Below are 24,402 nucleotides of genomic sequence, written 5' to 3'. Positions count from 1 at the left end.
GTTAACAAATTAAAACGACAACAATAAATAATTGCATCTTTTACTGAATATAACATAATCTTTAAGTTTATTATTTATTGTGTGTATTATAATAAAGAAGCTTAGATATTGAAAGTTTACAAACACAAAACGCGAACTGAAGCTTTTGGCGCTCGATTTGAACGTTAAAAAAAGCAGCAGATAGTAAGATAACACTGCGCAATGAAATTTGGCAGTGTTCTAGTGTAAGTAATCGTATTATTATTTGGCGCCGGTTTATTTAGCGCCCGATTTCATGCCCCTCCCTCCCCAACTTTTGTTTTCTTTTGATATCTGCCTTGTTCTCCAAAGTTGTTTCTGCAGGAGAAACTAGGTGGTATGTTTATTGCATTTGTACACAATATTTACGGTCGCTAACAATAAGAATGGAATAAAATTGTAATTGCTAGTACGTTATAACTCCACTGAGCGACGAGAATGACTTGTCAGAGGGGGCTATGATTGTGCTGGTGGGGCAGGAGAGGAACAGGGAACGACGGAATGATGATACAGATGTCACAGTTCAAGGTTGTGCTGTGCTCCGTGGAAGGCTGTAGAAAACAAAAAGTGGGAGGGGTAGTGTTATTCTGTCGATGTCGTAATAAGCAAGGGCTGATATTTTTTCCTGTTTCAACGTCGGTGCTGCCGCTGCTTTTTATTGAATTTGGCAGCTTTTTTTTTTTGCTTCTGAACATTTTTGACGAGGTTGGGAGGATGGTGCAATGGGGTGTCTTTTTGAAATTATATTGCATGCATGGCCTCAATCAATGAAGAGCTGAACACCTTTTCCACACCCTTTCAACACCCTTCCAAAAGAAAGGGTGTTGAGGTTGGTCAACACCCTTTTTTCACGCAAAAAGGGTGGAGAGCTACGAAAAAGGGTGTGTAGATTCAAGAAAAAGGGTGTAAGGGCCTCCCAACACCCTTTTTCAATTATTTTACACCTTTTCTGGCCAAAAGGGCGTAAAAAAGTTTAGTGTGTATGTCTTCCGGAAGACAAGGTGACTAGCTGTAGCGTCGCCATGAAAACTTCGCAAAATGTTTGACCGAAAACAGCGCGGAACGACGGGGACCCACTTGTCGCCGGTAGGGTGGTAATTGTAGTAGTAAAGGCCACTATCATTCAACAGTCTAAATTTTTTAAGTTGGCGGCGTGAACGATTGTTGTATGGTCGAGCTGAACCGTCCAAAAGGTCCATCAGGTGACGGTAGTACGTATCAGATGGGAGTACCGGGCAAACATGTTCCGCGACGGCAATAGGGATAGCTGCCACTTGCTGAGCAGACGATAAGCAACCGTCCTCCGAGGAGGACAGTGGACAACGTGAAAGAGCGTCGGCATCAGCGTGTTTCTCGGCCGTCTTGTATGTCGCGCTAAAGCTGTACTCCTGTGGGCGAAGTATTAGCGCCCAAGGCGTCCCGTTAAGTTTATTGTGGACGACAACCAGCAGAGTGCGTGGGGGCCGTTTACAACAGTGAAATGACGTCCGTACAAGAAGGGCCGGAACTTTTGAATCGACCAAACGACAGCGAGGTACTCCTGCTCGGTAATGGTATAGTTTTTTTCGGCTTGCGTCAACGTGCGGCTGGCATACGCAACTACTTGTTCCATAGAGGAAGCAGTGCATTGCAAGAGCACAGCCCCAATACCATGGCCACTTCCGTCTGTATGGAGTATTGTGGTAGCGTTTTCATAAAAATGGCTGAGCACAGGAGAAGATTTGAGGGCCTGCTGGAGTGTTGTAAACGCCGTCTCGCAATCTTCCGACCGTCAAATGATGAACTGGCGGCGAGGAGTTTGCGCAACGGTGAAGCCATTGTAGAAAAGTTGCGAATGAAACGGCGGAAGCACGACGCCAATTGAAGGAAACTTCGCAGCTCTTTCTGACGGAGAGGCCGGGGAAAATTTATGACGGCCATAATTTTGCCGGGATAAGAACGAAGCCCATCTTTGCTAACAACTTGACCCAATGCTTTGATAGATGTACTTAGAAAGTTACATTGTTTTGCATTGACTGGCAGGTCGGCATTACTGCGGCAAGTTGCACTAGAGGCGCTCTCTATACGTGGAAGAATAGATAACAATGTCGTCGAGGTAGCACACACACGTTTTCATTTCAATCCATGAAAAACATTGTCTATCATACGCTACAAGGTGGCCGGCACGTTGCAAAGCCCAAACGGCATGACATTAAATTCGTAGGGTCTATGGGGTGTTGCGAAAGCGGATTTCGCTTTATCGGATTCATGCATGGGGATCGGCTACCCGGATCGAAGACCAAAAGTAGAAAAATATTCTGTGCATTTCAAGGTGTCTAAAGCGTCGTCAATCAAAGGCATCGGGTACACATCTTTGCGCGTGATTTTGTTGAGTGCCCTATAATCCCCACAAAATCTTACGGAGCAGTCTTTCTTTTGAACCAGCATCACGGGTGATGACCAGGAACTGGCGGAAGGACGAACGATGTTTCTCTTTAGCATGTCGTCGTCGTTGTCTTGGAATATTTGGCGCTCTTTAGGCAACACGCGGTACGGGTGTCGGCGAACGATGCAGGAACCATCCGTTTCAATCCGATGGGTGGCCGCTGAAGTCTGCCCCAGAACCGAGGTGTGAGAGTTGAACATTTTGATGTGTTTGGCCAGCAGGGTCAGCAGTTGTCCGGTTTCCTCTGTGGTAAGGTCAGGGTTAATAACTGCAATTTGGAATCCGATGAATTATTCGTAGGTGATAAGGAGCTGAGAGGAAGAACAGATATAGCGTCATCGCGGAGAACGAAAGCAATAGTGGCGTTTTGAGGTACCAAAATGGTTTCGGTTTTAGTATTGACCGCGGCGAGAAAGGCGTACCAATTTGAAAAACATACAAGGCACGGAGTTATTAGCAGTCCTCTAACGAACAAATGTCCGTTTTGTGCAATTAATAAATTGCCATCAACAATGTCGGCTGAAGGTACGGAGAGTACGGTTTCTTCGCCAGGAGACAGGGTAAAGTCAGAAGTACAGTTCAAGCGTAGCTCTGGATCGCCAGCGAGACTACCAAGGTCAGTTTTGGTGATGTCAATCATCGGCTTTCCGCAGTAGATAACAGCAGATGCGGATCGCAAGAAGTCCCATCCTAAAATGATTTGATGAGGGCATGAATAGGGTATTGCCAACTGAATGTGATGAGGAATTCCGGTGATGATCACACGCGCTGTACAATGTACTGAGAGTTGAAGCATAGCGGCGGTCACACCACGTAAACCTGGACGAGAGTAAGGAGTTTACACTTTGCATAGTCTACAGCACATACTTTCATCAATGATGGATATACTGACGCCAGTGTCTACAAGTGCTTCAAAGCTAATTCCCTCAACTCTAACAGTCAGCGTATTTCATGGCCGGTAAGGGAGACTGGCACTGTTCCTTTGTGACGCAGTTTCACCCCAGAAACGTCCGCATCTAGTTTACCGCTCGGTGCTCACGAACGCGGGAGGCCGGGCGCAATGGCGATATAGAGCGACGGTAAGGGGAAGGAGAGCGACGTTTACCCAGGTGCGAGTTTTGAGAAAAGTTGGTAGCATCACGAGGAGGAAAACGTTGGCGCGAAGGTGGCGAGTAGACGCGTTGACGAGGGGCGTAGCCGAAGTAGGTGTCGCGTTCGTATGGTGCGTAACCTCGGCGCGCGTCCAGCCGGCAAAAACAAAAAATGTGTCCTCGTATGCCACAATAGTAGCACACTGGTAGTTCACTCGTTGGCCGGGTTGCTCCCCATGCAGGAAAGGAAGTTGTTGAAGGCACAGGTGCAGAAATAGTGGTCAAGTGACCGTGATCAGTCGGAATAGCGGTTGGCTCCATAGGCAGGGTTGGTCTCGTAACAGCTTGAGAGTGGGACTGGGCGTGTAGGGGAGCAAGGCGACCTGGCTACTGAACGGCAGTCATACATGCCAGGGCCTGCTTTATCAAGTCACGCAGGCCGTGGTTCTGGAAGTGGGCGTTCTGGAGGCAGGTTCCGTCACGCTGCTGTAGCTCCTCATGGATGATAGTCCGAATCAAAGTACGGAGCTCTGATTCCGAAAAGGAGCCGCTAGGGAGACAATCTTGTTGAATGCGATGGGACTGCAGGTCGTCCATGCGCTGACAGATCGAGCTACGTCAGCAATCGGGGTAGGGTTCTGTGCCGACAAAGCATTAAAGGCGAAAGAAGGGATGCCCTTCATGACATGATGTACTTTGTCGGTTTCCGACTTGTCTTTTTCAACTCGACAGCAAAGCGCGATGACATCTTCGATGCACGGAGAGTAGGTCTCGTACGGGTGCTGCACCCTGGCCGCGGGTTTCTTTTTGGCTGCATTAAAACCAGTCGACGACGTGCCGAAAATTTTACGTAGCTCTTCTACAAAGGTGGTCCCGTCAGGGATGTCTGCTCGTTCTTGAGAAACCAGGCCTTCGCCACTTTAGTCAGGGAAACCGAGATATTCTTCCCCTTGAATGTATCGTCCTTTCGCTTGAAAGCGCTTACTCGGTTGAATTGATCCAGCCAATCTTCAACATCGTCTCCCCGGGAGGCCAGAGAAAGACGGAGGATCACGTTGACAGCCGCTGATTATGATGCAAGGCTGGACCGGGGCTGCAGCGTTGCTGCCCGAGTGGGCGCTGTCGTGCTGCATAGAGCTGGTGGCAGTAGTAGCCGCCGACCTGATCGGAGCTCCAGTGCTGCGACCGCGAGAGGTAGAGGGCGGGATTAGAAGCACCCTCCACCACTTAATTAAGAGAGTCGACGAGAACGCATGAGGACTGCTTTATTTGCGAGCGCCGGGCACGGCGGCAAAAGGACAGCAACCGTTGCAGCAGCGGAGGTGATGATCACCCGTCGAGAAGGAAGATGAAATGAGATAATGATGAACGCGCACAATGTCAAAACTACACGAAGCATAAAATGGATATTGGCCGCTCCCGCTGCTAAACCTCTGCTATGCCAATTTCACGCTCCCATTATTATTTTTTTGGAGGGAGGGGAACCCGCTGTGGTGGCTCACTGACTGAGGTGTTGTGCTACGAGCCCAAGGACGCGGGTTTGATTCCCCGCCCCGGCGGCCTCTTTTCTCATGGTGGCGAAAAGCGATAACGCCCGTGTGCTCGACATTTCGGCGCGCGTTAAAGATCACCGGTGGTCAAAATTAATGCGGAGCCCTCCACTACAGCGCGCGCTTCATCGCCTGTGTAGCTTCAGAGCGTTGAACCTCGCAATCAGTCAATCAACGGAAAGAGAGGGGGGTGCTAGGACTTTGCTGTAAAGGGTATGGACAGAAGATCAGGCGGAAAGCTGACATCATCGCATTCATTTCGAAAGCTGTTGCGAAGCAGCCTGTGCTAACTTTACGAAAAGGTTTCGCGCTTTTCTCTAGGTTACTGAACTTACCCGAGAAACCATTAGTGTAAAAAATTAGCCGCGTATTTGCTCCTTTCGTTGCAAATGCCGTCAAAAGACGATAGTCTTTGTAGGCATTTGCCAAGGAAATGCCCCCCTTCGCTTTCCCGCTAACCTCTCATGCTGTTCTTGTTCCGTCGCGCCCACCCCAAAGTAAACACACTAAAGGTTTGCTCCAGGCGATTTGAATTTACCGCGTTCCACTGATAGGGGCGGGGTTTGTCGATGCCAGCGCTGCAGTACGGCGGAGCCGCGCGTGAATGGAGGCGGCCGACTACAAGGTTTATAGAACCGCGTGGACGTGCTCCACGTGCGTTCCAAGCAGAACGTGGAACCTAGTTAGTGGAACCTTTCGTTGCTGTTGCCGCGTGATATTTCATATGCCGCCAGGAGGCGGCGCTTTTCTGTTGTAGATGTAGAATATCATTTGGTATCAAAAAACCAAGCACCCTGAAATTTTAATAAAAGAACACTGTAAATATCCCTTGTTTACTAATTTCTTGTCTTATATTTGCGTAATGCCATGTTCTTGTTCAATAAAGTTGACAAGTATAAACATATAAATAGGGCTTAGACGTTTACATTTGACTGTGAGTACATAAGACTATAGCACAGTACGCATTTTACTTTGGCCGGCCGGTTGAATCGAGTTACAGACAGACATACATACAGACAAACATACAGACAGACCAGTCAGTCAGTCAGTGAAAACTTTATTACGCACCAGTCAAAAAGGGAGCGTTAGGTACTCCCTCCCCCCATCAGTCGGCCGGTATCCCTTGGGACTTGGCGGCATCTAGGGCGAGACCGATGATCTTGCGCTGGGTTTCGGAGGTTCGGCTGAGGAGTAGTGCCTCCCAGGATGCTACGTTTCGGTGCGGTTTCTTGTACGAAGGACACGTCTACACCATGTGGACGAGGTCCGCTCGACCCTTACATTTCATACATCTTTAATCGACGACTTTGGGATGCCACTTACTATTATATAAGACTGGGTTCTGGAAAACTCCCGTCTGCAAACGTCTCCAGTAAATCTCCTCTTTTCTACTTAGCTACGGATCAGCAAGAGGTAGTATCTTCCTCTCCAGTCTATAATATTGCGTAATTTCTCTGTAGTCACTCGGCCCTTGGTTCGCCGTCATTTGGGAAGGAGGTTCGCATTGCAAGGCTGAGGCCAACTACTCGACATCAGCAGCGGCGGCATTGGCGGCGGTCGCCCGGACTGTAAGACCTCGGGCGGTCGCATGTGCTTTCTCATTCCCAATGAGTCTCCGATGAGCCGCTGTCCACACTAACGTTTCCTCTTCGGTTGTAAAGTTTTTTATGTTTGCGAGGATACTCCAAGCGGCGCTGGAGACCCTCTCTCGGTCGAAATTTCTGATGGCCGATTGAGAGTCGCTCACTATCGTTCTAATTTCCGGCCGGGTCATTGCTAAGGCAATGGCTACCTCCTCGGCCTCCGTCGTGTCCCTACTCAGTAACGTGCAACACGAGACTGGGACCCCGCTTTCAGTAACCGCTACTGCTGCGTAAGCGGTTTTACTCTGATATGCCGCTGCGTCGGTGCAAAGGACGTCCTGTCTGTCCACCGTCTCTGGTTTGCAGGGCTTTGGCTCTGCTCTTTCGTCTAGCTTCGTGATACGCGGAATGCATGTTTCTGGGCATGGGTGTTACCTTAATTTTCTCCCTGATCGACTTTGGTATCACGCGTGTATTTCTGGCTAGTTCACTGGTCTGGTATCCCAGACGTTCGAGTATTTTGCTACCTGTCCTGCTGCCCAACAGTCTCTGCTGTTGCGATGCATTTGCCGCCTCTATGAGTTCATTTAAAGTGTTCGATATGCCTAAACTAAGAATGTTGGCCGTTTACGTGTTCGGGGGAAGACCTAGCGCACATTTGATTCTCTTACTTATTATTATGCCCAACTTATTCTTCTCGGATTTTGACAGCCTCATGTAGGGGTACGAAAAGGATCCTACTGATACCGAAGGCCTGAAACACCCTGAGGAGGTTGGGCTCCTTCATCCCCCCATGCTTGTTTGAGATGCGTTTCATCATTCTCCAAACATGTGCCACCGCATTTTCTAGTCGACGTATGGTCTCCGTGTTTCTGCCAGTGTCCTGGACATATAGCCCCAGTACTTTGACTTTGTGCCTCGCGGGGATTTGCTGTCCTCCTACTTTAAGTCTTATGTTGTGGCTGTTCCTGCTCGCTTTCCACTTGTACGCGCGGATGACAAACAGTGCCTTGGATTTTTCGGACGAGCACCTGAGTCCCGAAGTTTCTAGGTAGTGTTCAATTTCATCTATGGCTTGCTGTAGTATCTTCAATGTGCCCGTCTTCAATGTGCCCGTCACTACCACGGTTGGTCCACAGAGTGAGATCGTACACGTAGATGGTGCATCTCAGGTCTTCTATGTTATCGAGCCTCTCGGATAGTCCTATCATGGCTACGTTAAACAATGTCGGAGATAGGACCTACCCTTGAGGCATACCCCAGTTACCTTGTTCGATCTTCCGGAGGGAGGCACCCCCAAGCCTATGTTAGCCGTACGATTTGAAAGGAAATCTCTGACATAGTTGTATGTTCTGGTCCCCACGTTTAGGGCGCTCAAGTGGCGCTGGAGGGCCGAATGTCTGACGTTGTCGAACGCTTTGGCTACATGAAGGCCAACAATGACTCTCGTATCTTTACTCGTACTGTCAATTATATCTTCCTTGATTTGTAGCATTACATCACAGACCAAATGGTTAGTCGTGAAACCTATCATAAAGTCTGGGTACATCCTCTCGTATTCCTGATGCCTACCAAGTCTGGTTTGAATTACATGTTACATTAACTTACCAACACATGATGTGATGGAGATCGGTCTTAGATTCTCTAAACCTAGTCTCTTGCCGGGTTTCGGTATGAGTGCCAGATTAGCCGTTTTCAATTTCGGTGGAAGCTCGCCCCTGTCCCAGCATCTCTGCATCGTGCTTATGTTACTTTTTTTGCGAGGGAAGTGGTCATTTCGCTGCTTATTGCTCATGTGCAATGTACTTTGGGTATCAGGGCCCTAGTCAGGCAGCTTGTTGCCTTTACCCCTCTCATCCTAGACAATGTATGTCTGAACAAAACCAGAAATAAATAAAAAATAAAATAAATAGCCGGTGAGTTCACGGATGGATTCGTCATTTCTGTTCCTCAACATCTTATTGCTGACTCTGTCCGGTTTGGCGGCCGTTTTGGTATTGCGGCGATTTATCTCGGCTCTAACCTCCGCGATCGTGATTGGGGCGTCGAGAATCTCGTTCACTGAACTCACGTAGTCGGGAATACTTTCTCGGGAGGACGGCCTCAAGTACTGCTCCGGATTTCGTCTAACAACTCTTTAGAGGTACCGTCGAATTTATAGTAAGGGTTTGTAGTTTAGTCGTGCTTAGGGTTTGACTTAGTCGTGCTTGGGTCAAGGAGATACCTAAGTATCTTCCAAGTTTTCGCGTTCCCCATGCCCACGTTCATCGATTTCTGCAGCTCTTGCAGCCGGGTCTTCATCTGTTCCGGGGTGGTTATGGATTATTATTTTAGGCTGGTGTGCAGTCGTGGCTTTTGAATCTTTGTAGCTCATGAGGGAACTGAGAAGCCGCCAAGTTCTCCGGGTTCCGAGGGTTCCGTAGAGCGTATTGCAGAATTGGTTCCAATTTTGCTGGCTTAGTTGTCGAGCACGTTCATCTGGTTCTGGTATGAGTAAGGGTATAGGAGTGCATAGTTTCCGGTTGGTCTTGCGCCTTTTCCACCTCTTCTGAAGGCCGTTTCTGGCATCCCATATGTGTTTGAGGTGATTGTCTATAGCCGGATATTCTTCGGTAAGAGGAAGTTCTTTTGTGTGCTCGGCGAATGTCGTGATAATCTCAGCGGCCCAATCCTCAGTATTTTGGATTGACTCAGTAGGCGAGTCTTCTCTGAAGGCCTTCCAATCAGTAAGTCTGGCTGTCCCAATTATTGAGTTCGTTGAGTTCGTTGAGTATAGTTGCCAGTAATTTCACCATTTCATGTTATTTTTGTGATATTTCGCAAAGAAATGTTTACAACAATTGTAAATTGACTGCTGCGCTGAGCTGCAAGACACGCTCAGACATTTTCTGATGATCGGGGAGAACCGAATGTTCGTGACGAATAATTTATCCCAACTTACGACAAAAGTTTAGTCAAACTCTTGCTGCAGAGGTATAGAGCGCACCTTTTGCCAATATTTTTGTGGTTGCGAGTATAACGGCGGCTCTTGAGTGGGGGAAGTTACAAGCCCAGATACAGTGGCTGTCAGTTAGTGAACCTTTAGAGTTTTCTTTCCGTCAATACATACTCTCGCTTTCGGTCAAATCTTTAGTAACGGGTTTTGGTACAGCGATTCAAATGTTTTATGGTGGAAATTTATCCCTTAGGTATTGTACGAGTGCTGAGAAATATAAATTCGTATAGCGCAGCAGCTTGAATGAAACAAGCAGGGTGAAAGCTTGGAAATGGTGACTCATTTTGGAAAAGGGTAAACAGCGCGGTAGACGAGGGCGACGATGAACGCAGGACAAGCGCTTGTCCTGTCTTCTTCATCGTCCTTGTCTCGCACACTGTGAACCTTTTTCCAAGATTGAAGGACACAAAACATAATTAAAGCTAAATGCGAAGCAGGCAGCAAGTTATAATTAATTAATGCTGATGCATCCAGCCTTCTTGGAAGTATTGAACTGGCCCCGAAAATATTTCAACAGCTTTCTGGTCATTTTTAGGCGGTCGCTGTCGCCCTTGAGGAATTGAGGGTCGCATGCAGTGCTGCCGACGTCGTAGTGTGCTTCAAATGCGGCGAGTCCAAACTCTAAAGTTGGCAGACTCGCTTTGGCGTCACACACCTGCAAGCAAGCGGGAAAAAGAAGAGAAGGATATTCTTCGATGCATAAACTACACAGTTCTGGCTTACATCGTTGATTGTGCAGAGCCAGTAACAAGAAATGCAGAGCCAAGACGCTTTGACAGATGGTGCGCTATTCTGCAGCCCTAATTTGAAGCTCCGAGTTTTACAGGCTTTTAGAGAAGGTGGGGTGCTGCTAAACCTGCTGCTCGCGCGTCATAGCGAATAATTTGTTGGCCACTTTAAACACAGCCGAACCATTAAGGGAATCGCCGTCTGACAATAAGACGGATATATAGCTTCGCCCTTGGCCCTCTGATATTAAACAAACGTGCAACGTGGCAGCAAGCCTTCGCTATTCTTACCGAGAACTACGGGCCGGGGCAGAATATTAAATTTTCTCGTTCGGCAAGTTCCATTTGTTTGCGTTTTAAGGCTCGACACAGCTGCGTTTGCTTCGCCTTTACGCCGCGCCACTAAAAAAAAAAACAACATATGCTCCGCCCGGTTGTTTTAAGTGGCACAGTGCCATCTGCTTTCAGCCTATGAAGGCTTATTATTAACAGCGGAATTTGTTATTACAAACGTTAGCTGCTCGGCATAAAGCGGTGGACATGAGTGCATACTTTTTAATTCATAAATCTGCGTAAGTGTGTTCGAGCTGTGAACCGCGGTTGCGTAGCGAGGTAAAGACGGGACAATATGGAACAGACCGCCGAGGACTAGCGCTGGAGCGCTAGGCACACAGGACTAGAGCTATTGCTGGGTGGTACCTTCTATATTGTCCGGTCAAGACCCAGCCCGCCACTTAGCCCCGTGCCACGACACGAGTGAGTACGCAAATAAATAGTTCGAGAATAGGTAGTTCTCACTGAGGAAATCTAAAATGCCCTGGTGATACGGCCCAAAGACCCAGTGTCTGTAGTCGGGAAGCCGGCCTTGTTGAGTGTTATATTGCTTAGTGCTTGCTGTCGGGAATGCTGGAGGCCACGGCACGTCCACAGAAGAGGGTGAATGTCTCCGGTCGAGGCCAACGTGGAGCAAAAAGCGCACCACCACCCAAATGGAGCATGTCCATCTTGCGGCCAGTTGTGCGGGACAGCTGGTGCAAGGCAGCACCGACGCGAGTCCTTGGTCGCGCTATCTCCTCGCTGCGGGTAAGCCCCCCAGGGAGGTTTCATCAACACGGTGGAATAAGTACATGTGTTGAGCACCGAACGTCTTCTTTGTCAGTGACCAAACTTGAAATTGCGTCAACTAGAAGTACGGCAGTGTATGCGTTGTAGGAGGTTTACGAGTCGCTGCATGCGCCTGTCGCTCTTCAGGCGTCGATGTTCCAGGGCCCAAGTAATCGTCACATTGAAACTAAGCGTAGCAGCCTTCGCGTGGATGGGTTTGGGAATGGGTAGTTGATTGAGTACATTTCCGAGGTTTTCGATGGCTCGTATTGAGTCTTTGAGAACTTTAACAAAACAGCGCGAAGCACGGGACAAAGGGAAGACGAAGACTACACAAGCGCTTGTGTAGTCTTCGTCTTCTTTTTGTCCCGTGCTTCGCGCTGTTTTGTTAAAGTTATGTACCAACTTGCCCAACTACAAACCCTGCTGCAGTCTTTGAGAAACGTGGCAGGTTGTGATGGTTCTGGTCTAAGCAGCTCTATCGTCGTCAAGGCGTGGAAAATCGCTTTGAAGGACGCTTGCCTCTGAGTGTGTAGTAATTACTGGTTTGACAAAAGTGCACGTATAGGTTCACGACAGCTGTGGCAAAGAGGCAAGCAGGAACATTAGCGTTCATGTAAAATGTATCTTGGCTAACACTGGGTTCGAGCGGCGGCGTAACACCGCTTGACTGAGCAAGACGCTTGCAATTAGTACGCAATATTCGGGACCAAGGCGGCGGTTCTGGAGCGGGGGATGGTGGCGCGATTGTTTGGAGGCCCATACGGGACCTCAAAGCTGCCACCTGATGAGTGCACCTTCGCTTTAAGAGAGCGTACCTGCCCGCGCTGGTGAGGCAATTTATCTATCATGTTAAGGTCAGCTTCTTTCTTTAGTGTAGAGATGGGTAATAAGGAAGGAAAGCAGGTGGTAATCTTCGTTACTTTTCTATTGGTGGCTCCTAAACGAGACCACTCCGCCCCAGTCTTGTACTGTAACTGTGTTAGCACTTTAGACGTGGCTGCGAGATTGGTCGAGAAGCCGAGCGATCTTTGTGCGAGCTCTTCCCGCTATCATGGAAATTCACTGAAGGCTCTGCCAGTGCGCTTCCCGGATCCAGGCCCAGTGTGGGAAAAGAAGTGACTTGCGCTACAGGCTTGTCATCCAGGGTTCAGGCAACGGTTCGTTTTGCAGTCTTTGTAGAGCCCTTCAATTGCAGAGGACAAGCAACACTGTTATCTTTGGGTAGCGTGAGGCCTACAGGTTTGCACTACATGTCAACTATATTTAAAGCTATCTGAAGAGCTTGTACTTGCGATGTCTGCAAGTGTCGGCCCGAAGTTGCCGCCGTCCGTGTAGACGAAGCACGTTATATTCTTAAGCACACCTTAGGAACCGTATATTCGACGACGCGTCTATGACATACAAACGGTCAACCATCTGAAAAAGCTGCGCGGGAGAAGAGGGGAACAAGATTTCGCTTCGTCTCGGCACAATCATTCATGGGCATCCCCCGCGAGAGTCCCGAATGTTCACTGGGAACACCAAATTAGACGTCGACGAATGGCTGACGCATTATGGACAGGTGAACCGGTACAACTGTGGTGATACCACTGCACAACTCTCAAATGTCGTGTTCTCTGCAGATGACTGACCTGACTTGGTTTGAGAACAATGAAAGCAGGCTCACAACTTGGTACCGTTTCGTCGGATAAATTTCATCACGGTTTGGCCACTACGTCGGAAAAAAGACGCGGGCTGAAGAGACGGTGCTCTAAAGCGCCCAAGTCCCAGGTGAGACGTGCACCACCTACTTCGAAGAGGTGTTAACGCTTTGCAGACTTAAAGTACGTTTCTGAAGACGTCTTCAAGTTTTTAATAGGACGTCAAAAATTGGAATCGGCGTCAGACGTAGTCCAGCATTGTCGCACCTACCAGGCGTTGAAGAAGCGTCGCATTGCAAAAATAAAAGCGTTGCAAAAATAAAAATTTGTACTCGCTTTTCGATTTATCCGATGAATCGGTGCCTACTAGACGTTTCTGCGTCAGAAACAAAATACTTTTCAAGACGAACTATTGGCCTGTCGGATCTCCTCTCCTCCCTGTTGTGCCACAAAGCCTGCGTGGCGCTGTCCTAAGTTTTGCGCATAGCGACCTCACAACTGGTCACATGGGGCTCGCGCGCACTCTGCAACGCGCTCAACAAAGGTTTTACTGGCGGGACATGCGCAAGACTATTGAGTGCTATGTCGCCACTTGTAACCAATTGCCAACGGTACAAAAATCCAACAACTGCTCCAGCAGGGCGACTCCAACCTCTTGACCCGCCAAGCCGTCCTTTCCAACAAGTGGGGATTGACTTGTTAGGACCTTTCCGCCGCTCGTCGCATAGAAATCACTGTATTATTGTATGCGTGGTGTACCTCTCTCGCTATTCTGAGACGGCTGCTCTACCCTCTCTCACTGTTACAGAGATCGCCCTCTTTCTGCCTCGTTACATTTTGCTACGCCATGGACCACTCCAAGTCATAATCAGTGACTGTGGACGTCAGTTTACGGCAACCGTCGTTGAATAGTTGCTTCTCCTCTGTTCCGTACAATTTCGCCATGCTCCGCCCTAACCCCCTCAAGCAACCGTACATAGCGTACGCTAGCGAGCATGCTATCTATGTATATCAGCTCGGACCACAAGAACTGGGACGATCTGCTCCTATTTATCACCTACGTATACAATATTGGGAAACACGAAACAACCGGCTACAGCCCCTTCGTCCTTTATGCTCGCCGAGCACGAAGCTGTCTCGATACCATTTCACTTTTCCTCAAGCATGACGACCCTTTTTTAGCTAGGACGCTCGGCCTTGCCGAAGGAGCACGTCGGCTTGCCTGCCCGCCTACGAATCCTGGCCTCTAAGAAGCGCTCAAAGCATCGTTACGACAGTCGTCGACGTGATGTAATATACGCACCGGTTGATTTAGTGTGGCTTAAGACACTGCTGCGCAAGCGTTGCTTGTGTGAGAAGCTTCTGGCCCATTACGTGGGTCCATTTGTTGTACCACAACATCTAAGCGATGTAACGTATGTTGTCTCGCTACTGACTTCGACTGGCCGACAGAGCAAACGTACGCCAGTGGCCCATGTTTCTAGGCTCAAACGTTGTGAAGACCTCTCCACAAGATGACTCGCCCTGTGGGGTTCGTCTGCAATGGGAGAAATGTTACGCACACCTTAAGCGCCGTATATTCGCCGATGCGTCCATGACACTTCAACGGTCAACCATTTCAACAAGCTGAATGGAAGAAGAGGAGAATGAGATTGCGCTTCGTCTTGGCACCATCATTCCCAGACCGCACTGCCATCTACGCTCGTCGTACACCTTCCAACCATTCTGCAAATAAATCCATCTTGTGACAACATCTTTAAAAGCACCTACAGTCCAGGCGAGCAAAAGAAGTGCCAGGTTAAACAGCATAGGTTCCAGGACAGAATCTTGCGGTACCCCGGAGCATGTTGAAAAGGAGCCTGCGCCTGTCCTGAAGGTCTAAGTGAGAAAGTGTGGTGTGTGACAAATGAGTTGATAAAGGACACCCTAGCCGTAGGACACCCAAGCCAACATAACATTTACTACATAATTGCAAGGGCATTCTCTTACGAGTTCGGAAGTAGAGGATGCTTCCAGGCCGTCCTCTGCGCCGATGTGGCGCGGAGAGCAGATTTCAGGAGGATAGTACCAATACTTGCTTTCAAGTAATCATGGGAGCTCTGATGCTAGAACACGCTCCGCAAACTTCAATTAAGGTCCATGTCAGAGCAATGGGCCGGAGATTGCTGACCGTATCCGGTGGTTTTCCTTCTTTCAGTACGCGTGGGATTTTTGTGTGCCTCCAGGATGTGGGTATGCATCCAGGGGCCCAAAATGTGTTGATAGCTAAAATGAAATGTTCATTGTAACATCAACGACTACAACAGTTCTCCATGCTGGGGAGCGCAATCAAAAAGCCTTAGCTCGGCTTGACTGGAAGAGTGCCCTGTATCCTCGTGAGACCCAGTGTACAATATATTGCACACTCGTTCTCAGCGCCGTAGCGGTTTTCCAACAGCCGTAGAAGCTAAGTCCGCCTGTAGACAGAATTGCACAGACATGTGCTGCCATCTAGAGCAGAGTGGGAGAAGTCGACTACGCGGTTCTTTTTGCGCGCCATTTTGACGATGGCCTCCGTCCCCGTGGAGTCGCTCTACTCGGCCCAGTCAAGTAAGATGCTCTTATTTTCTTACCGCTTATTTTGAAATTTGTGTTGAATGGATTCTTGGATGTGTAGGGATCATCTAGAACTCAATTTTATTTCCCGAAAACGTATATTTTGTTTGTTGTCGAGCTGAATTCTTTTGTATACAATGTATTGCACACTGGGATCGAGGTAAATTGTATTAGGTATTTTCGAGTGTGTGCGCTGTATGTACTGTTACGATGACCGGGCAGTAAATTGATATTTATCTCTACCAAATAAGCTTTTTTTGGTTTATAATACAACGTTATCATTTTCGAATATTCTGGACTGTGCTAGGGCTACGGCTGAAAGCTGCCGTGGCGATTTTGGAAGCCATTGCTTCTCAGGACACTTCGGATCGCGACTTGTCAGAAGACGAAGAGGACACGACAGTTCTACTGATTATTTTTTATTCTTCTTCTCCCTCCTCCTCCTCTTGCTCGTCCTCCTTCTCCTACTCCCCTTCTCCTCCTCCTCCTCCTTCTCCACCTCCTCCGCCTCCTCCTTCTTCTTCTTTTTCTTCTTCTTTATGTTTGTATTTCATTCCTTTTTGTGGTTTATTTTATTATTGACTAACTTCCAAACTCGATTCCTCAAGCTCAAGAAGAAAAAAGCTTCCAAATTTTTCTAATTTTCCTCGAATCATCCACCTAGGCAGTTATCTCTTTTGGTTTCACGACTGTTGTTTGGCCGATCCCCTGATTGGGTATGCGCCACTAAAGTTAAGGAACAACAACAAGAAACACCCCTCCCAGATGCTTCCTGTTCGACCACCGTAGCACCATCGCCTCCTGTCTCTTTCAGGACAGCGGGCGCCCGGCAAATGTCTGAGCTTTCTGAACCAAAGTCACCATCAAAGTGCAGTAACCCCTGATGCTCACAACGCTCGAAGTTTCGATGCACTCGCTGCGACGCATTTTTTTTTGTTTAACTTCCTCAAGAAACTGCTTCAAGCAGTTTCAAGCTTGAATTTCCAGCTGGAAAATTGTCTTTCCTTTTTTAACGCGCAATATGGCATTTTGTTTTTTTCGTGCTCTGAATCCCGGTGTGCAATATATTGCACATGCCATGGTAGGCCAACGCCACATTTTACATCAATAAAACTTTTTTATTGTAATTTCCTGGATCCAATGGGCTTAAAGGAGCCACGAAGAGAAAATGCAAGTTGGTTTTATTCGAAAGATTTCGTGTTTTATAGTGCCCCCAGCGCTTGTCCGGATACAAACGGTGCTTTATTCACTGAGGAATTAAACAATTTAGGTTAAAATTTTTATTTTGTATGGATTTTGTATGGCATCATCATTGTATGGCAAAGACTGAACACTGTACTTGGCCGAGGACTGCAGCACACGCAAGATAAGCAGGAGCTAAACTTGAATGGAACACTGACATCTGGCGCGCCGCTTGCCAACGCCTTTAATAATTCTTTTGCGTCCCTCGATAAAAGTGCTCATGACTTGCATGCCTTAGACTACATGCCGCCCCGAAACTGCGCCAGCGCATTTTTGGCCCCGACAAACAATGACGAAGTCTATCGCACCTTTTTCAGTTTTCGTAACAGCAGGGCTCGTGATGCAGACGACATACAGATACGACCAGTCAAATACGCACTAGATATAATTTGTCCTGTGCTCGTGTATGTATTTAACCTTAGCTTCTCACAGGGCGTATTTCCAAAAAACATGCAACTAGCGAAAGTAAGGGTCATCTTCAAGAGCGGCGATTTGAACTGCTTATCTAACTATAGGCCAATATCGATACTTCCGGTTTTTTCAAAAGGACTTGAAAAGCTAATAAATGACCGAATGACTTCGTTTTGCGGGAAGCATAACCTAATAACAGCATCACAGTTTGGTTTTAGAAAGGGTCTTTCCACGGAATGCGCGCTTTTAACACAAAAATAAATAATCCTCCAGGCTATTGAAAACAAACTGCTAACACTCGGCGTCTTTGTGGATTATAGCAAAGCATTTGACCGCCTAAATCACACCACTCTCTTAAAGAAGCTTGAACATTATGATTTCAGGGGGATATTTTTAGATCTATTGAGTAGCTATCTGAAATTCCGTTGCCAAAAGGTAATTATAAATGGCCAAATCTCTGACGTGATGAGTATGCAATGTGGTGTACCGCAGGGAAGCATTCTCGGTCCCCTGCTATTTAATATGTATATAAATGACCTAGTCGGAATTGACCATTCTACCAAATATGTAATCTATGCGGATGACACTACATTACTCTTCTGTTCGAATGACGCTACTAGTCTTATTGTTCATGCTAACGATGTATTAAATAAACTAAACAAGTGGAGCACGTTCAACTCCCTAACAATTAACACTAATAAAACCAAGGCGGTACTCTTCAAACCAAAAAACCAGACTGTGAACGTTAACGTTGGCCTCACGATTGGAATGTCTGAAGTAGAAATCGTCACTACATTTCGAAGTCTTGGTGTGATCTTTGACGAACACTTATTGTGGAATAAGCACGTCGATTCTCTCACTAACACATTATCGCGAACTGTCAGTGCACTCACCAAGTTGCGTTTTCTACTACCCACCAATATAAAGCTGCTTATCTACAATTCTCTTTTTTTTTCGCACCTGAACTACTGCTTGCTGGTCTGGGGAAATACTACTGCGTCAAATATCAATAAAATACACTTATTACAAAAGAAAGCCGTTCGCGCTATCTGCAATTCATCATATGATGCTCACACAAAACCGCTTTTCCAGAAGCTGGGTATTCGCGCTGCTCCGGACTTATATACCTACATACTTACGAAAAGATATAATCTTGGAATAAAATATAACAACACGTTCATCACGAAACTATCTAATCTAACTCGAAACCATCCCCGTTATGAGACACGCCATAATGAAACTTGGTATACACCACACGCACGTACTAACTATGGCACCCAGATGTTGAGCTATGCGCTACCATTGTTACTGAATTCGCTATAACTTTGAACGTAAAACTTCAGCGCTACCTGTATGAACTTCAACTGTATTTCTGATCATGCAATTTTTCGACGTGTTATAGTGTATTATAATTTCATATTTCGCCTGACTAGCACTATGTACAAAATGTGTTCAAACAATTTCGCAATGCTCCAGTTGTGCATTGCCCCATTCTCTTATTCTAAACGTTGTATAATAACCAGATTGACACAATACTTGTTGCCATTTGCTTTACTTTTATTTGTTTTTTTTCTTATATGTTCTCTTTTATCTCTGTTTTCTCTCCCTTTTTTCCACCACTCTTTTTTTCCATCTCTCTCTTTTTATCTTGCTACATGATGCAGCAATGTATTACTATTAAGGGGGCGCAGACCTTTGTCAAGCCGCGTATCGCAGGCTTTTTGTCTGCCCCCTGGCACCTGTATGAATTTGCAGTAGTAAAATAAAAACTTGATTGAAATTGATTGATTTTCCCGCTCAATCGTGCGTTTTCGTGGTCCAAATGACATCACAGGAACCGACCGCTCTGCAGCCTAGAATACCTTCATTCACGTATCCGCCGTACAGGGCAGAGACACGTATACGCTGGCGCCGCCATCTTCGGTTGCTCGCTCGCCGCCGAAGCAAGTCATTGTGTCAAAACCGCGCTAAAATTATCGCCGCAACGCGGTTTACTGAAGAAGTCTGAATCATATTGTCTGTTTCGCGTTGCTAGGTCTCGTGGGAAACGAAAAGAATAACGCGTTGAGCCCGTTGGCCCAATTGCGGCGGCACGGGACCGTTCAAAGGTTGTCTCCACCCTGTACAGCGGTGTTGGTTTGTACCCGCGTTTCTTTACGTTCCGTAACCTAGATGGCGCCACCATACCGTGGCAAGCGTTTGGTTTGTTTTTGCCCACATTTAAACCTGGCTTGTTTTTGTTCTGGGAGAAAATATTCGTTCCCTGAAACAGTGCTCGCTCGACAAATGGGGTCACGTAAGATACGGTTGCTTGCGTCAATCGGCCAGTGTCGTCTGAGACAACCCCAAGCCCCGTAGTGCTGTGCAGCTAAACCAAGCATGCTGTGCGCAGTACGAACAGCAGAACGCATCAGTACTTCTATGTTTACATGTGCTTTCGTAACTTCCACTGTTTGTCCCATCATTCTTATTGCTTTGTAAAGAATGTGCCCTAAATTTAAGCGCAAATCGCTCGTTCGTCTAGTTTGTAAGCTCTACCTAATTTGCGTCTGCTTTTTCCAGCCTCCGCCAATCGCAGAGCTTAGCTCATGTGACATCACAGGTTCTGTTGCGGGAAATGAGCTGGTGGGTCGCATGACCATTCCCGTTTTTCCTAATTATGTAGCTTATTTGAGCGAAGTTTACGTTAAAAGTGGGGTCAGTATGATTTTAACGAGACAATCTTTTGAATGAACCAAACTTGTGTTTTCTCTTCATGGCTCCTTCAAGTATACGTTTTGTTCAACTACACGTGGCAGGTTGTTAGTCGGGTCTCACGAGGGTATACAAGCTAAAAAGTAGCGAAACACATGAGACACATAAATGAGTAAACATTTCACACATCCATGCAACTTAGACAAAAAGTTGTAAATTTTACAGAACAGTGCAATAAAACGTACTATGCAGATACACAGAAGTTCACCGGCACATTCACGTTTATTTATACAAAATATAAACAGCCAGAAAAAATAAATCTGTCCGTAGGTTTGCTCAAACGACGAAAAACGAAAAAAAGGACGAAGGTTATGAACATGGAATTGTTTTTATACTTAATCTGACGTGTTCAGTAACTGAGGAAGCGGGAAACGAAACATCTGGGGCCGTAATTGGTGCGGGAGTGGGGGACATTGCAAATGTCATTATACGTGTCAGGTAGGTTTTCTTTTCTTAACTTCAGTAACTGAGGAAGCGGGAAACGAAACATCTGGGGCCGTAATTGGTGCGGGAGTGGGGGACATTGCAAATATCATTATACGTGTCGGGTAGGTTTTCTTTTCTTAACCTAATTCGTTATTGTGTTCAGGTATGTGTTTTTGTTTTCCAGACATGTTCTGTAGCGCCGGAGTAATTTCAGCCTGTAGAGGTCATTTACAGGTGTAACTGAAAATTTGGGCTGTGTGTGCATCGTAAAGGGCATCTGCAACTACCCGGAGAACGTTCTTTTGGATCAGTATCAGTTTTTATGCATTTGAGTCGGTAGTGGTACCCCACACCAGGTGGCACTACAAAATGTTGGATAGATATAAAAAGTTGTAAATTATCATCATAAGTGAGCACAGCGCAAGCGCTGGGTGAAGGCCTTTCAACATGCGTCGGTTCTATCTCGTTCAGGCGCGGCTGCTGCTAACCAACAGAACAGCTTTACCCTGCGCAGCCACGAGGGTCCCCGGATCATCTGGCATCGGCACAGAAAATGTAGAGAGCGCTGCCGTCAATCTTGAACCCTTCGCGACTTCTCGCTCCGTGACGTCAACAGAACCAAATATAAAAGACCGACCGCAAGTGGACTTCATCAGTGGGCACGGCGCAAGCCCTGGGTGTAGGCCTTTCAACATGCGTCTGTTCTATCTCGTTCAGGTTCGTGATGGTTCCTGTTTTGTAGTGACGATCGCCTTATAGTTGTTTTGCCTTGCCAACGGAAGTGCTTGAGTGTTGCTTACGACCGCCTTTGTGTCTTGAGTCTGCTTCTCTGTGGGGACATAGAGGAAAACCCTGGGGTGACCGGAGAAGAAACGTTCGAAGCAATTATGAATGGACAACGACCCATCCAACAGATGTTTCTTATATCAAAACTCACCTTCAGAGAAACGAGGAAGAACTACAAGTTTTAGCAAATGCCTTGACCATTTAGGAAATGAAGTGGTAAAATTACAAAATAGTGCCAGTGATACTGAAATCCTGATGTTAGCGATAGATAGCATTCAGGACGAAATGAGTGATCAGCGAGCGAAACTGGCGAACATAGAAGACCGCAGCGGGAGGGCAAATCTTATCGTGTTTTGAATCCCTGAAGAGGCAAATGAAACTGAATTGGTTTTACGTGAAAAAGTTGTTAATGAAGTATTTTTAAAGAAATTGGGTGTGCAGTGTTCTTCAGCAGATCGAATTCACCGCTTGGGTATTCGCACTCCGAAGAGCCCAATTATTCTTCACATTCAAGAATGCGGAGAAAAGCAGGCTCTTTTTAAAAACGTGAAAAAACTGAAAAATGACCGAAATATACATTCAAAATGATTACTGGGCGAACACCCTCCGGAAGCGGAAAATACTTAAGGCCAGTACGGAAGGAAACGAATCTTTGGGCAAAAAGATAATGTTAGTTGACGATAAAATTAGTATCGACGGGCAGTTTTTTGTTTGGGACAATGTGGTTGGAGGCCGAAAGGCACTCCCAAAGCAGGACAAGCTTCCAAGTCCAGTAAACCAAAGCTGCAGTCCCGAAGATTCTTCCTCAAGCTAGCGCCAAACGAAGCGGCATTATATGCTGCTTAATCTTATTGCCAGGAGCATAGTTAATAAGACGGAACAACTAGAAAACGTTTTGTTGATTTACGACCTCGATCTATGCGTTATCACGGAAACATGGCTACATGACTTGATTCTTGACCGTCAAATTGTGCCTCCGGGTTATCAATTGTTCAGACGTTATAGGGGTTCCCTTGGAGGTGGTGTGGCTGTTGTGGTAAAACGTGGTATCCAGGTAAGCGTCGAGGAACAAATAAGTAGTCATGAAAGCTTGTGTCTGAAAGTATTGCTTTGCGAGCGAGCGTTTACTTTGTGTGCAGTTTATCGGCCACCGGATGCTCACGATTCCTTAGTGCAGAAGTTGTATGATCATTTGCAGACTTCTAACGCCAAGAATATGATTATAACGGTTACTTTAACCTGCCTGTCACAGACTGGCAGCCCATGTGCCACGGCCGGTCTGTGTCAGCGGATTGTATAATGGAAACAATGTTTTCACAAAACCTTGAACAAATTGTTTCGGAGTGCACTCACGGATATTCAATTCTGGACCTTTTACTTATTACCGAAGCTTTTAGGGATGGAGTAGTTCAGGTAGAAAAAGAAATATGGGATCATAAACTTGTTTCGTTCTGTTGTACTTGGTGCAGCGGTAAGAAATAAGCAATAACGTCGACTATTATTAAACATTTTTCCAGATCAGACGACACAGCCATTATAGACAACCTTGACATACACTTTGAGAGCAGTGAAGATGACGTAGAAACTCTATAGGGCAAGTTTTGCATAACAGTTGAATACTGCTTGACAAACCTTATTCCAAATAAAAGGCTAAGAAAATGTCATGTTAATCCATTAATAACTACAGATGTAATACGTATAAAACGTCAGCTGAAGCGTTTGCGGAACAGCCACAATGCTGGGTCACCTAGGTTTGTTGAAATAAAACACAGTTTGTCAAATAAAATAAAAAATGCCAGATTAAATTATTACGGTACTGTTTCACCGGAATTTATTAAATGTGACCACTGAAAATTCTGCCGCCATTTGCGGGAAGCCCAGAACGAAGTTGAGAAAATAGAATTTTGCAGTGAAACAGTCACTGATCCAGAGGAAATTGCAGACTTTTTTAACACCTACTTCCACCACGTTTTTTTTCGAGTAAAGAGGAGCATGACTTGCAAAACATGTGTTCTGATGTGGTCGGAGATTTACAGATAACTCAAGAGGGTGTATTAGACATGTACTTAAATTAAATATCAAGAAATCGACTGGACCTGATAACATTCCGAAGAACTTTTTGCGACGCTACGCTGAGCAAATTCCACCCTTTTTGACTTGGTTATTTATGTTATCGCTCAACTCCGGTGTTATACCGGATGACTGAAGGATAGCCCGCATAGTACCAGTGCACAAGAAAGCCGACCGACTTGATTAGGCCAACCACTGTCCCGCGTCGATTACTAGCGCATGCTGCAAACTGATGAAGCATGCTGTTGCAAACTGTATAAAAGACTTCTTAGCTCACAGAAATTTGTTGACCCCTTGCCAACACGACTTTCGGAAAGGAATGTCAACGACCACGCAACTTCTCTTGACGGTACATGAGACTGCTCGAGTTCTTGATATGTCTGGCCAGGTTGACATGCTATGTCTCGATTTTAGCAAGGCCTTCGATAAGGTGCCTCACGCGGAACGTATCCACAAGCTGGAGCGACTGAACTTGCCTTTTGCTGTTATTCGCTGGATAAGTGCTCATCTGAGAAACCGGAAACAGTTTGTAGAAATAAAGAACCGTACATCAAAAGTGCTTCCTATAACCTCCGAGGTACCACATGGAAGTGTGCTGGGGCCATTTTTTTTTAATTTACGTGAATGACCTGCTTGATGTGGTTCCTGAAGATGTAACCATAAAGTTGTTGCCGGATGACTGTATTGTTTTCAAAGATATAGTGTCGGAAGATTGCCATATTTTACTACAGAAATCGCTCGCTGGTATTAATGACTGGTGTTCCCGCTGGGGCAAGGTTGTAAATGGTGACAAACAGCGCTTGTTCGAATTACAATAACAAAATACCTTAGTATTTATACCTACTCACTGCATGATAAACGCGTTTAGCAGTCAGCAAATATAAATATCTAGGTGTCACATTTACAAATAACCTCACCTGGTCTGAACACATATCTGACATCTCAAAATACGCCCTACGAAAGCTTTGGTTTCTAAAAGAA

Source organism: Haemaphysalis longicornis, unplaced genomic scaffold, assembly GCF_048455015.1.
Source record: "Haemaphysalis longicornis isolate Haplotype H1 unplaced genomic scaffold, Haemaphysalis longicornis Haplotype H1 scaffold_13, whole genome shotgun sequence".
Classification (NCBI taxonomy): Eukaryota; Metazoa; Arthropoda; class Arachnida; order Ixodida; family Ixodidae; genus Haemaphysalis; species Haemaphysalis longicornis.
This window is presented reverse-complemented; position numbering follows the sequence as displayed.